Source organism: Diospyros lotus, chromosome 10 (assembly GCF_014633365.1).
Source record: "Diospyros lotus cultivar Yz01 chromosome 10, ASM1463336v1, whole genome shotgun sequence".
Classification (NCBI taxonomy): domain Eukaryota; kingdom Viridiplantae; phylum Streptophyta; class Magnoliopsida; order Ericales; family Ebenaceae; genus Diospyros; species Diospyros lotus.
In genome coordinates, this window is record NC_068347.1 from 10,245,351 (window position 1) to 10,261,612 (window position 16,262).

Sequence of the window (16,262 nt, forward strand, 5' to 3'; positions counted from 1 at the left end):
ACACTGTTAAACCTACCATCAATAATCCAATAGAACAATTCTCAATCTTGAGTTAACTATGCATTAACCCAAAGTTAATATAGAAAACATGAAATCGGCCAAAACATGAAAATAAAACATTTTTCATTATTCAAGCATATTATATATTTCTTCTTCTTTTTTCTTTTCTTTTTTTGCAATAAAAAAAATTGAGAAAAATTATTGAATTTACCACCCCTACACTTAAATTAAACATTGTCCCCAATGTTAAAAAATAAGAAAAGAGGAAAAAAAAAGCAATACTCCCCTGATGTAGGCCTTCTTGAAATGCTTAAAAATTGTTGGCCTTATTCTTTTAAAGAAGACGGGCCGGATTTCTTTATTCAACATGACCTAAAAAGAAGAAGAAAGATAAAAATAAAAAAATGAAATAAGAAATCAATCCAAAAATATTTTAAAAAATAAGAGAAATAATAAAAAAAACAATATTTTGAATAGGTTGCCTCCCGTCAAGTGCTTCTTTATAGTCATTAGCTTGACTGGGTTTTTGTCATCATGGAGGCTTGAATCCTTCTTCCATTAAAACTTTGTTTACGCCAATTGATGTACTTATTCCTTGAATGCTAACAACTCTCAATCCAGTCCCTTTCTTTTACTCCCTCAACACCCTTATCAACTTTTTTTTTTCATGACTTGGTGGCTTGGCTTTTGAAGAAGAAGAAGAAACATCCAAAGGCAACAACTTGTCTCTTTTGGATGAATAACATTTTTTCTTTTTTTTCAAGTAGCCCACAACCAGGGCCTTGTTCTTGGCATTTAAAATTTGTTCATCCTCATCAAAAGAGTTAGCAATGCAATTTTCTATAGGCTCATTTAATCTCTCTACCAAATCATCAATGTCATCTATCCTAAAGACTTCTTTTTCATTGTCATTAGAATATTTCGTAGCCTTAAACACTGAAAATAATTGCTCATCATAAATTCTAAGGTTAAGTGTTTTTTATTAGACATCAATCAAAGCCCTCCTTATGGCCAGAAAAGGTCTCCCTAAAATTAAAGGCATATCATGATCCTCTTCCTTGTCTAGAACAATAAAGTCAACAGAAAAAATAAATTTATCTACTTTTATCAAAACATCCTCCACTACTCCCCTTGGATATTTGATACTTTTATCAGCCAATTGAAGAGAAACAGTGGTGAGTGTTGGTTCTTTTAATTCAAGTTTCTTGAAAATAGAAAAGGGCATCAAATTAATACTTGCACCGAGGTCACATAAAGCCTTATCAAAATTAATTTCACCAACAGTGCAAGGAATAGAAAAGCTCCCTGAATCCTTAAGTTTTGGAGGCAATTTATTTTGTAGAATTGCAAAGCATTCTTCATTAAGTTTCACCATCTCAAATTCCTCCAACTTTCTTTTGTTTGCAATTATGTCTTTAAAAAATTTGGCATAACTTGGCATCTGTGATTTAGCATCAAGGAGAGGGATGTTAATATGCAACTTTTTAAACACCTATAAAAATTTAGCAAATTGTTTATCCAAATTAGCCTTCAAAAATCTTTTAGGAAAAGGAAGAGGCGGTTTGTAAGATTTTAAATTAAGTGAAGAAGAACTTCCCTTTTTCTCCATTGATAACTCACGATCCTCTTCTTTGGCTTTAAGCTCTTGGCTTTCTTATTCTTTTGAATGCTCTTCATCTTTTTCTTTACTTTCCAATTCTTTTCCACTTCGCAAAATGATGGCTTTTACATGCTCCCTTGGATTCTTCTCAGTATTGCTAGGCAACCCTCCTTGTGGTCTTTCTGAAATTGCTTAGGCAAGTTGTCCAATTTGAGTTTCCAAGCTTTGCATTATTGCCTCTATACTATTGATAAACTTTGCCATCATATCTTCCAAATTCGGCTTCTTCTCCTATGGAATTTAATGTTGTTGTTGTTGAAAGCCGGGGGGCACTCTTTGTTGATTATTACTCCAAGAAAGATTAGGATGGCTTCTCCTTCCTGGATTGTAAGTGTTGGAGTAGAGATTAAAATTTGACCTATTGCCACCTTAAGAAATAAAATTAGCTTGTTCAGAAGAGCCAGAAGAAAAAGGATTTCTTACTTGACAATCTACACTAGCATGTCCTCCTCCCCCACAAAGTTCATAAGAAAGAAAATGGGGGGAAGAAGAAGAAGAAGCATTCATAGCTTAAACCCCCAAATTACCCAAATTCTTATTTAATTCAGCAATTTGAACAAATAAAACAGTGATAGAATCAACATTCTAAATTCCAACTCCCTTTTTATTTGCTTTCCCATTGTCCCATTGATAACTGTTGACTGCAATCTCCTCCAAAAGTTCATATGCTTCCTCAGGAGTTTTCCTCATAAGGGTACCACTTGCAGTTGCATCTAACATCGAATGAGAAAATTGATTAATGTCACTATAAAAAGTTTGCACTTGCATCCAAAAAGGTAGACCATGGTGAGGACATTTCCTAAGCAATTCCTTAAATCTCTCCCACGACTCATATAAGGATTCATTATCAAATTGTGAAAAAGTTGTTATGTCATTCCTTAATTTAGCCGTTTTAGTAGGTGAAAAATATTTAAATAAAAACTTTTTCGCCAAATCATTCCATGTAGTAATAGAATCTGTTGGAAGATAATTAAGCCATTCTTTTGCTCTATCTTTCAAGGAAAAGGGAAACAACCTAAGTCGAACTGCATCCTCACAAACTCCATTATGTCTAAAAGTATCACATATTTCAAGAAAATTAGCAATATGAGAGTTAGGATCATCATTAGGGTTAGAAAATTGTACACTCATCTGGATCATCTGAATAATTACAGGCTTGATCTCGAAGTTGTTTGCTTACACATTGGGCCTCCTATTGCTTGATGTAGTGCCATCCAGAGCAGGTGTAGCATATGAGCTCAGTGTCCTTGGATTAGTTTGGGTTGCTTGTTCTTGCTCCATCTTGTTCCTCTTCTGCTTTTTTTGCTTTGTTAGAGTTTTTTCAATTTCTTGATCAAGGGGTATCAATTCTCCACCACTAGTGCGTGCCATGCACCATTGAAACCTACAAAGAAAAAAAAAATACTAAAAATTAAAAAATTAAAAATAAAATTTCAAAATAATGAAAAAATAATAATTAATAAAATTAAATTAAAATTGCAAATCCTAAAAGAAAGAAAAAAGATGTTCAATTTAAGGCTAAATTATGCAGTTTTGATATGTAATAAACTAGTCATCGGCAATGGCGCCAAAAACTTGATGTGTGATTTTATGCACAATTAATTTGAGCAAGTGTACCCTAGTCAAATTTGCATATAGTGATGAAAAGATGTCGATCCCACGAGAACTAGATCACAATACCAAAATAATTCTAATTTAACCTAAGTTGAACTAATTAATTAATCGGATGAATAAAAATAAAAATAAATAAAAAACTGAATTCTTTGTGAGAAAAATTAATTAATAAATGCACTAGGGTTTTAGATTTCATTTAATCTGGTTTATGTAATTATCTATTCAACCGGATTCAAAACCAAAAATACTCTTACAGTATTTTATAATTATTTGCATGTGATGGTGGATTTCCCTCAATTAATTAATAAAGTTTCTCAAGTCATATTAATTCTTTATTAATTTAATTTCACTGTCAGATTTCTGAGTAGATATCAACGAAAAAAATAAGCATTAAGTTCTTTGGAAACCTCTAATCTCAAAAGGAGATTTGACTCACTAAGCTTTCTCGATTCCCACACATGAACTAATCATCTTTCGATCTTATAGTTAAGTATGTGATTTATATTGTCTATGCATCTAATTTATAACAATGCTTTAGTCAGTCATGCATAAATCATTAAATCATTAAAATGTGGTCAATTCTTTAAAACATTAAGCACAACAATATAAAATCCTCATACAAATAATCACATAATTCCAGAATTAAAATCCATTCAAATCCTAATTAAAATAAATTAATCAGACATTATTAAAATAAAAATAAAACATAAATTAAATGTGAAGAAATAGAGAGGCTCCCTGCTCAGATCTAAATCAGATCTGGGTCGCAATTGCTGGCTCCAATTCTGCTCTGTCCGCGGTTCAATTTGTTCCTCGTCACTGTGCGCCTTCTTCTCTTCAGTTCCTCACTATGCGCCGTCCAGAGCCTCTTTTTCTTTTCAATTCCCATCCCTCCCCCGTGATTCCATATATAATTTTATATATATACGCGTGGCCTAGGCTTCCAATTTGGACTCCATGCGCTGCTTCAATTCTGCCTCAACATGGACATCACTTTTTACATAATAATATAATATTTTATATATAATATAATCAATATCTTATAATATATCTTAATATAGCATATATCTTATATTAATATCTTATAATATATTATATATAAATGTGCACATGCCATGCCTTAGTACACGTTCACGCCACATTAATATAATATATTATTAATTATATTAATTTATAATATTAATTTTAAAATTAACTTTATAATATCATTTTTTTTATGTCCCAATCTTCAATTAATGTCCTTTGTTGGGTTCCTACAAAAAATGATTAAAATAATATAAAGTCCATATAAACACACATTTGTGTAGGAAAAATATGATAGAGTTAAGACAAAAATTAGGTAAAAATATATAAACAATTAAGTTCTATCAATAATTCAAAAATAATTATCTCCTCAAACATTTTTCCTAATTTTTCAACATGAAAAATCCTAAAATAAATAAAAAAAATATTAAAAAAAAAATTACCAAAATAGCCCTTGTCACGTGCCCTCACACGCCTAACGTGTGGGTGCAAGTGGAGTGTGGCGTGTGCAACCATGCGCCACCTTCTTCCCCAAATTTTCGACCGCTGGCGATTGCTCTGATGAAAGATCTAATCCCACCATTTTGAAGCCCTTGAAGAGTTGATCCTAGAGGTACTACTTGCCGGCCGAAAAGACATCGAAAAGTGCCCCAAACGGGCTGTTACAGGTGCGGCAGAGGCGTCTGCCTCGAGCTTTCCGACCAAGCTCGAACAACCACCAAACTTGCTCCAATCGATCTGAAATGCTCCAGAATCCTTCTCCTTGCTTCAAGGATCAAAAGCCCCTTAACTATTCTCTTCGATTCACACCAAAATACGGCCAATTTGTTGCCCAAAATTTGAAACTCTCGGCCCCCGTTTCATAACAAAAATTCGGTAACTCTTTGGCTAATCATCGGCCATAACTTAGCCCCCAAGCTAGCCCACGCCGTATAACACCTCCCCTAGGCCCTATCGCAGCCATCCCATTGCCGGAGATAGCTCCACGTGCGGTGGAAGGCGACGGTCGACTTTGGCTTGTTGCATTCACGCCACCATTTTTTGATAAATTCCACTTTAGCCCTCTAATTTCTTCAATTGACATTTTTATCCTTTTTCTTGAGCCCCCGAACTATCCAAATATACCACTAAGTCCAACAAGCTTGGTACTATTCATTTCATCCTCGAAATTCTTGAAAATTTACCTTTTTGACCTCTCTCAGGCAAATTTAAAAAATTACACTTAGACCCGGCTGATCGATTTGACCTTAAATCCATTTGTTTCAACCCGAAATTGCTCAAGGGTTGTTTCATACACAAAATCTAAGTCCTCAAGACATTCCGTTGACTTTCTGGATATTCCCTACGTCGATTCGATTTTCTCAGCCCGGTCGACATCTGTACCAGAAACTGTTCCCGATCCCATTTCCTTTGATGCTAAAATCATAACTCATATTACTCGTCAGTACTATTACATTTTCCTTAACTATCTCGGGTCTGGGGTACTCCCTCCGGTCAATTCGGTCTCTTAAAACTACGATAGTGTATCCTCAAGCCTTATTATCTCAACAATTCCTTTTATACCATTCGTGAAATACCATTTGTAGCCTCAAAAGATTCCCGGATATTACACTGAGGCAATATAAAATAAATATGCATATGTATAACAAGGTGCACATAAATCCCATAAACTGTGCGACAAATCCTTTGCAAATTCTATACTCACTTAAGAAAATATACCATGTGTAAATTTTTGGGAAAACCATTCACCTTGATTTAGTTTTTGAAGCCTTCTCAAAATACGTGTCTAGCCTTGAAATTCATGCCATAATAATTTCTTGGCTAATTTTTTTGAAAAATTAAAAAAACTAAATTTTTCAATTTTTTTTTTAGAATTTTTCTCTATTTGTTTTCCAATTCTTTTTCTTACCTGATGTTCCTTCCACGCGCTCGCACCCATGCGCCTTGAGCATGCTTCCCACGTGCCTTTTTCGGTTGTCTTCTCCAACGATCCTTTTGCCTCAATGACTTAGTTTACTCCGATTCCTTTGATTTTTCTTCTCCTTCTAGCTCAGTTTTTCCTCCTGAACATGATGGGACCACCTTTAGCTTGAAATTTTGGCCAAAACGCCCTCAATTTAGTCATTTAATGCTTGGCTCCATCGACTCGCTATTTTTCGGCCAAGCTTCAAAATACCCCCCCAAAACACCTCCAAAATTCTCTAGAAACAATCCCTAACACCTCAAGAACAAAAGCCCTTTATCAAAGCCTTTCAATTTCTTCTCAAACACTTGGATTACACGACTGAAACTTGATAAAGCCCTCGGCCTCAACCTCAGCTATTTATAGCCATTTTTGACCATTTCTCAAGCTAAGTAGGTCGCCTTACAGCCCTGAACTTATCTCTTAGGCTATGATGGCTTGCCCCATTTTCTGAATGGTGATTTGACTCCCATGGCCAGTGGCTGTCAGTTTTTGCAGCGTTCACACTATAATTTTGCATTTTGGTCCTTGCTTTTTTACTTTCTAACACTTTGGCCCCTTGCCCTTATGTAACATCCCCATCGAGCGATAAGAAAGACCGAAACAATTTACAACTTACCCTGATGGGCCTATGCGAACTTCATAGGGGTTCACCCATCCTTGAGCTTCCCCAGCTCAAGCATGCTTAACTCGGGAGTTCATTGCCTACATTCAGTCCAAAAGGTATCCAGCTGGTGTTGTTTTCTTCCTTACTTATGTTCGATATATACTACATTTCTTTGGGCTCTTGAGGTATTACATTCTCCCATCCTTGAGCACATGACGCCCTCGTCATGCGACCTTACAACTAGTCCCATCTCTCATCCATCCATTGTCCTCGGTCTATGTAATGCCCCGCTCCCACTTACGGGTGTTAGTCGTGAACAATAACCCGAATTGTCCACCTGCCCGACCTTTGGTGAAGGGTGGACCATGTTTCAAGACGAAACGCCCTAGGTGGGAACTAGGCTCGTCCTTCCCTTCCCTAATCCCCAGGAATTCACTAGCAGAATTGGGCTTTAGCCACACCGCATTGGCTATAAAGAAAATCTCATTCCGATGCCCAAACGCCATTTTCTCAATTATTTTTAATTCTTTTCCCATTCAAGAATTTTTTTACCGGGCTCCATAAAATCAATCCATTGATTGATTACCAAATTTGGAGGAAAAACTCAAATTTTTAATTTTCCAAAATTTCGGCAATTTCTCCAAAAAATGCCCGAAAAATCCCTTTATTTTAAAAATTCCTCCGGGACCCAAAATCAATTAAGAAATGGCCCTTAATTTCTCAAAATTCCAAAATTTTAAAAACATTTGGCTGGCGGGGCCCGCTGGCACGCCCGGGACCCGCGCAGGGCCCCGCTGGGCGCTAGCCACGCACCTGCCCGCGGGCACGGTCGCCTGCGCGCGCGGCCTCCCGCGCGCGTGGCCACCTGCGTGTGCGGCCTCCCGCGCGCGGCAGCCCCCAGCGGCCCTGCTGCTGCTGCTGGCTGACCCCTTGTTGCTGTTTCTTCACTTTTTTTTTTCTTTGGGCTTTTAAACCCATATTTTCCAGAAAAATAAATTAACTAAAAAACTTCACTTTCATTCAATTTTTGTCTTTATTTTCCAACAAAAATTTATTTTATTTTACCTCTTGGTTGCTTCCCACAACACACCCAACAATGAGGCTTTACCCAACCTAGGCTTCAACATGCCTTAAACCAATGCATCATTTCAAAATAAAATCAAACCTTTACAATAAAAATACACTCATAACTTTGTCTCTACAAAGCCATTATCAATCAAATAAGTTTACATTTCTTAAATCAACACCACAACCTAGGCTTCCATAAGCCTTAAATTTACAACAACAAGTATAATACACCATGAGCTTCAACCACAAGCTTGCCACTTTCCCTTTTCTTCTTTAACATAAGAACAACCTACAAGGGGAGGATAAAACCTCATGAGCCACAAATCTCAGTAAGGGTGCATATGCAAAGTAAATACAAGCATAACAATTCTATGTAATGACAAATGCATGCAAGCATGGTTAGGTTATTCTATCCTCACAACCCAACATGGTTTGAGGCACCAACCTACCACTTCTTTCCCACCCCCATGGCCATAGGTCTCATGTACAATTTAAAGCATACAAAGAGATACATAAAAATTTATGCAACCTACTTACAATGCAATGCAAGGCCTCCTCCACATGCGGCCATCCCTTACCTCATTCTTGAACCTTTAAATCTTTATTTCAAGAAAGCTTCCAACATCCTTTTCTCCCACCTAAAGTGGCATTTCAACAAGCCACTTATTTTACACTCAAGCATACTAAAATAAAGAGAAGAAATAAGGAACTTACCTTGATTTCTTCTTCTTCTTCCTCACTTTTCCCTTCATGGAAGACTTCTCTTTCCTTCCTCTCACTTTCTTTCTCTCTTTGAAATGGCAAAACTTGAGACAAGGGCTTACTTTCCCTTTAAATACTACTCTTGTCTTGAAATCTCCATTTCAAGACTTCATCTTAGCCTTTGATTTCCAAATGCTTTCTTGAGAGAAAATCCCAACCATCCATCTCTTTGGATAAAATATATCTCTCTTGGAAGAAACACAAGAAAGCACAATCCATGTGTTCATTTCTTGATTAATCTCATCCATTGGATTATTTGGCCTTTTCAAGACTTAATCTCCACCATTTAAAGAAAGCACACTTTTAAGGAGTTGGCAATCCATGCCAACCACAAGCTTTCATCCACCACCATTGGATCACAATCCCATTAAAAGATTAATCCCAACCATTGGATTTATTAATTTCTCAACATTTACTAAATGGAGACAATTTTCACACATCAAGAATGAATGACATAAATCATTTATTTCTCCTTTAAATAAATCTCATATTTTCCAAAGCATTAATGGGAGATCATTTTCCCATAGATTTATTTAACTCTCATATTTTTCAAGGCATTAATGGTGACCATTTACCATTTTCTTTTGGATTTTCATTAATCTATAAAATCATGCCTCTCATTAAATGCTTACAAGACCAATTAACTTTTCTTTTGCATTTAATTAATTCACCCAATTATACTTGAACCACAAAATGCCAAGTGTCACAACAAGACACTAACCTTGGCTTTCAAGTTTAATCTTATCTCTCCATGTGGCATTACCACATTAATTCACCAACTTAGGGAAAATATAATTATTCTCCTCAAATAATTTAATATCCACCATTTTCCCTATTTTCAAAATTAAATTTCCTTTATGGAATTAAATTCCAAAATTCTAAAATACTCTTTGTGAATTTATTAATCCATATATCTCCACATAAATACCAAATTGGGATTTTTATTCACTTACACACCTAATTCCACATTGGAATTATTTTTAATTTATCAAAATACCCTTTTATTGGATTTCTCTATCCAAATTACCAAAATACCCTTCTCATAGGCATTCTCAATCTCAAGGATCCATCACCTTCTCAAGGGAATTTTTGAAAGTTTACTTACTTCCTTTCCTAATCTCTTAACACCGGTTACACCGGGTATTATAGTCTAGTACCCCCAGTTTTGGTGTAATAACCTAGTATTCTGAGAATAATAATAATTAAATTTTATTATATTTAAAATATTTTTTGATATCCATTAGAGATTTTAGTTGAGAAAACTAATGGGCTTGGAGTTAGTGGACTAATTTGAAAAAGGAAATGTTAAGTAAATGGACTTAGAGTTAGTGGGCTAAGTTGAAAAGGGAAAGACTAAGTAAATGAGCTTAAAATTAATGGACTAAGAAATGGGCTTAAAATTAATAAATGAAAGAATAATCTATTCAAAAGAAGATTTAATGGAAAATAATTAAGGTAACAAAACAATTAAAGTTAGTAGGTGAAATAATTCAGAAATATGGGAGACAAAATAGGGTGTGGACAAATAATTAAAGATTATGGGTGAGATTTAGTAGGAAATAATTAAGAAATGTGATAAAATAATTAAAGATAATGGATGAAATAATGGAGAAATGTGGGAGACAAAGTAGGGTGTAGACAAATAATCAAAGATGATGGGTGAAATAATTGAGAAATGTGGGCGACAAAGTAGGGTGTGGACAAATAATTAAAGATTATGAGCGAGATTTAGTAGAAAATAATTAATAAAGATGACAAAATAATTAAAGATGATGGGTGAAATAATTGAGAAATGTGGGAGACAAAGTAATGTGTGGACAAATAATCAAAAATAATGGGTGAAATAATTGAGAAATGTAGGAGACAAAGTAGGGTGTGGATAAATAATTAAAGATTATGAGGGAGATTTAGTAGAAAATAATTAAGAAATGTGACAAAATAATTAAAGATAGTGGGTCACTACAATTATGCTATGCTTAACTCAACCTTCTATAAATAGAGAAAACTTGAAAGGTTTGAGGACTTAGATTAGAAAGAGAAAGGTTGTAAGAAAGAAAGATTTGAGAGTGAGAGTGAGATTTAAAAAAGAGAAAGAAAAAGATGGAGAGAGAAAAATACTAAAAAAAATTCCTAGAAAAATCCTATAGGCTGGGTTTAGTAGTTTGTGTGAAAATTTGTGGCAGAAGGCATTGTTGGATACGCAAATTGAGGTTTCATCACAGTATTGAAGAATACCGAATCGCTCCGCGGGAAGGTGAATTATCTTCAAAAATTTCAGAAATATGAGAATGATATTTTAGAATTTTTGATTATGAAATTGGAAGAGAAATGCATAATTGGTATTTATTATGGATTTTTTGAGACAATAGATGTTTGAAAATCAAAAAGAAAATGAGAAATAAATATAACATGGATTCTAAAAATTATGAGGAAATTTATGGGGCTTAAGAATATTGTTTTAGGAATTATTGTGAAGAGAAATTGAGAAAATTTTATGAGAAAATATTTATTTCATAATCTTGAGGAAATTAGGAAAAGTAGAGAAAAATTAGAAATATGATTTTCTTAAGTAATTATGATGGCAGGGTACGTCAAGATTAAAAATTGAGTATGATTGGAAGTTCAATGCGAATTTTGAGGCAAAATTATGCTAGGAGCAAAATTATCATTTTGCAAGGTAAGTGGTATTTCCCAACTGGACTAAGTGTTATGATCTTATCATGTTGTCATGCCTTGTTATGAGTATGTCATGTAGATTGCATGTACATGTTTTGATTTATGAAATATGCATATGAGCATAATGAGGTTCACGATTATACGTTGTATGGGTTTGGGATTAGGTACTGGTTTCATTATTTTGCCAAGGGTGCACCCATACACCCCGGTCTAGCAATGAGACTGAAAAAATAATGGGTAATCTTAAGGTGTAGTCGACTCAAACATAAAAGTTATGATGTTATGTGCATTGCATACATACATGAGCATTAAATGTGTTGTTTCCCTTACTTAGATGATTCATCATCTAACTTGGGCTTTGCCCCTAGAATATTCAAACGTTCTAAATGGAGATTGTAGTAGAAACGAGGATGAATGAGGCATGAAATGGCACTTAACAAAGTGCATGATGAGTTGTATGATGAGTTGAATGTATGTTATGTAGCTCATGTATTGATGTTTTGCTACTTTGAATTCTGAACGTTTTGAGGAATGATGATGTAGAACCCTATTTATGGTTAATGTTAGTTGGGAACTTATATTATGTATTAAGTCATGTTGAGAAATTTATGTTCTTGTGATGTAAGAACTGATTTATGATTAATGTTATGATGTTAGGTTCGATTCTAGCTTACGCATTTGATATTTATGATGATTCTCATTGGAGATAAATGAATGAAAATTTTGGAATGGATAAGATCAATGATATGGTTTAGTCTTAGTTTTAGTAGTATTAGAAAAAAGAAAAATTATCTCAGAATTGTCCTGAGTTATAACCCGCTCGGAAAACGGGGCGTTACACTTGGGCTAGTACACGGTCCCCAGTCTAGTACCCCCAGCCTTTGGCTAGTACATAGTCCCAACACACGGTCCGGGTCAGCTTGGATACCACCTGTAACATCCCTATCAAGCGATAAGAAAGACTGAAACAACTTACCCTGATGGGCCTACGCGAACTTCCCAAAGGGTCACCCATCATTAAGCTTCCCCAGCCCAAGTACGCTTAACCCCGGGAGTTTCTTGCCTACATTCAGCCCAAAAGGTATTCAGCTGGTGTTGTTTCCTTCTTTACTTATTCTCGATATATACTACCCTTCTCTAGACTCTTGGGGTATTACACCTTAAGTCCTTAGGTTCCCAAAAATTATACTTAGTCCTCATGACTTTGAAAAATTATACTTTTACCCCAATAACTTTGAAAAATTATACTTTTGCCCCAATAAAAATTACACTTAAGCCCATAAAAATTTTCGAGTATTACAGCTCGATTACATTATAAAAAATTCATAATTTAGTGACGGGAGAATCTGTCGCTAAAATAAGAAAATTCGTTGCTAAAAAATTTAGTGACAGATTTAGTTACAGAAAAAATCCGTCATTAAAATTGACGTTGCTAAAATTTAGTGACGAAATTTAGCGACGGACATATTTAGTAGCGAAATTATCGACGAAAGACATCCATCGCTGATCAGCAACGGGAACTCCTGTCCCTAATTAGCGAACTGAATAACCTTGTGGCTAATTCAAATCAGTGATGGGGGTATACCCGTCGCTAAATTAAAAAATAAAAAATATATATTTTTTAATAAAAATAAATAAATTTAAACATAAATTAAAAAGTATATTGTTTAAAAAATCTATAAATAAAATAAATACATTATTTATTTTTAATATATTATTGAATAATATTTTTTAATAAACAAATTAATTAATTTTAAAAAAACTAAATGTAAATAATTAATATATATTAAAAATATAAATTATATAAATAAAATTTATGATAATTAAAAATTTATTTTAATTAATTTAATGGAAATTATAAATTTATTTATATAATTAATATTTTTTATGTATATTATTATTCATTTTATGTTTTTGTATAATTAATATTTTATTGAAAAAATTGACATAATAATTTTTTATTTCAAAATTTTTATCTTGTTTAAATAATTAATAATATATACGCAACACAATAATATATACATAATATGCAACTATATAAATTTAAAATAAATAATAATATACATGCAATAAATATGAATAACATGGAAGGCTGTTTAAATAATATACATGTAATAAATATCCTCCTTAATGTCACCATTAAGGAAGGCTGTTTTCACATCCATTTTCCATATCTCATAGTCATAATATGTGGTTATGGCAAGTAAAATCCGAATGGATTTAAGCATCGCAACTGGTGAAAAGGTTTCCTCAAAATCTATACCTTGAGTTTGAGTGTAACCCTTTGCCACCAAACGAGCTTTATAAGTCTCTACTTTTCCATCAACTCCAAGCTTTCGCTTGTAGATCCATTTACAACTAATAGGTACAATACCTTCAGGAGGATCTACCAAAGTCCACACTTTGTTAGAGTACATGGAATCCATTTCGGATTTCATAGCTTCTTTCCATTTTCCCGAGTCGATATCAGATATCGCCTCCTTGTAGGTTCTTGGATCCTCATCCAATAGAAGGTTATCCTCACTACCCTTAACTAAGAACCCATATTTATTAGGAGGTCTTGAGATCCTTTGGGATCTTCGTGGAGATTGTGTACTTTGAGGTTCAAAGTTATTTTCTGCTTCCACCTGTGGGATAGTAGTTTATGATTCTTGAATTTCTTCAAGATCTATCATATTGCCATTATTCCCATCTAATAGGAATTCCTTTTCTAAAAAAGTGGCATTCCTTGAAACAAACACCTTTTGTTCAAGGGGATGATAGAAATAATATCCAATTGATTCTTTTGGATATCCCACAAACTTACACTTAGTGGATCTAGTATCCAACTTATCTCCCATTATTTTCTTAACATAGGTAGGACAACCCCATATTCTTAAATATTTGTAACTGGGTGTCTTACCAAACCACATCTCATATGGTGTCTTAGGCACTGATTTAGAGGGAACTCTATTCAGTAAATGGGCAGCTGTCTCAAGAGCATAGCCCCAAAAGGATAAAGGGAGATCAGCGCAACTCATCATGGATCTAACCATATCTAATAAGGTTCGATTCCTTCGTTCAGAAACCCCATTTAGTTGTGGTGTTCCTGGTGAAGTCCACTGGGAGAGAATCCCGTTCTCTTTAAGATGATCAATGAATACTGTACTCAAGTATTCTCCCCCTCGATCAGATCGAAGGATCTTAATACTTTTTTCTGTTTGTTTTTCTACTTCATTCCTGAATTCTTTGAACTTTTCAAAGGCTTATGACTTGTGCTTCATAAGGTAAACATAGCCATACCGTGAGAAATCATCAGTGAAGGTAATAAAGTATGAAAAACCACCTCTTGCACTAACATTTAGTGGCCCACAGACATCTGAATGGATCAAATCCAATAGGTTAGATGCACGCTCCACTTGTCCAACAAATGGAGATTTTGTCATCTTTCCTTTAAGACACGATTCACAAGTTGGAAGTGACTGTAAGTCAAATAAGTTCAATAGCCCATTTTTAACCAACTCATTTATCCTGTCTTTGGAAATATGACCTAATCTCAAATGCCACATGTAAGCATAATTTTGATCATCAGCCTTTCTTTTGTTACTTTGTTGTAGACAAATCATGGAATCTTTAGTTTGAACAAAATACAAATTATTTGATAATGCACCAGTGCCATATGAAAAACCATTTTTGAAAATAGAATAAACTCCATTTGCAATTGTAAAATTAAAACCTTCCTTGTCCAAAATAGGAATAGAAATAATGTTCTTAATAATGTCTGGCACATAAAAACAATCATTCAAAACTAACTTTATTCCAGATTCTAAAACTAAATAAACTGTCCCTATGGCTATAGCAACAACTCTTGCTCCATTCCCAAGCCGTAGAGAAGCCTCATCTTTATTTAGCCTCCTGCTTGTTGTCATCAACTGTAAATCATTGCAAATATGACTACCACATCCGGTATCTAATACCCAAGAAGCATCATTAACTGAAAGGTTAATTTCAACAAAGTACATACCTGAATCAGAACGTTTCTGTTTCAGTTCTGCAAGATAAGTCTTGCAATTCCTTTTCCAGTGCCCAAGCTTTCCACAATGAAAGCAATTTCCTTTCTCTGACTGACTTGGCTTTGCTTTCTTAACTCCACCCTTAGGCTTTGTCTTCCCCTTTTGAGAACTCTTCTCCTTTCCTTGCTTTGACCAATTCTTCTTTGGTTTAGAGGAATGTGAGGAACCAATGAGCATGATAGGTTTATCCTTCTTCATTGTCATTTCAGCAGTTTTCAACATGTTAAGCAACTCAAGAAGAGTAGTTTCAAGCTTATGCATATTGAAGTTCATGACAAAATGATCAAATGAATCAAGAAGAGATTGTAAAATAAGATCTACATATAGATCATTATCCATGAAAACATTCAAAGACTCAAGCTTTTCAATCAGGCTTATCATCTTCAATACATGAGTATTAACAGATTCACTGTCCATCATACGGGCCCTGAAAAGCTCCTTTGAGATCTGATATCTCACATGTTTAGTCTGCTCACCATACAACTCTTGTAGGTGAAAATGAATCTCTGCTGCATGCTCCATTTTCTCGTGCTGCTTTTGCAGCTCATTTGACATCGATGCCATCATATAGCAACGAGCCTGAAGATCATCATCTTTCCACTTCTGCCAAGTGGTAAGTTCCTCTGGGCTGGATGCCTCTGAAACTTTTTCAGGTGGGGCCTTATCCATAACATATGTTATCTTTTCGGAATCCAAAACAATTTTGAGATTCCTTAGCCAATCCAGATAATTGGGACCTGTCAACTTATTAGTGTCTAGCAAACCTGCAAGCAGATTCTTGGCCATTTTTGATTTCACAAATCTGCAAAGATAAACATGATCATACATTTAAACATT

General features: G+C 34.5%; 1 non-coding gene across 1 annotated transcript; it reads left to right on the forward strand.

The window, feature by feature from the left end:
- The first annotated feature begins 2,438 nt into the window (after nt 1–2,438).
- On the forward strand, nt 2,439–2,545 carry LOC127812377 (small nucleolar RNA R71). Its single transcript, XR_008025881.1, has one exon. It is a non-coding gene; the product is annotated as a small nucleolar RNA R71 (small nucleolar RNA).
- Nucleotides 2,546–16,262: the final 13,717 nt, after the last annotated feature.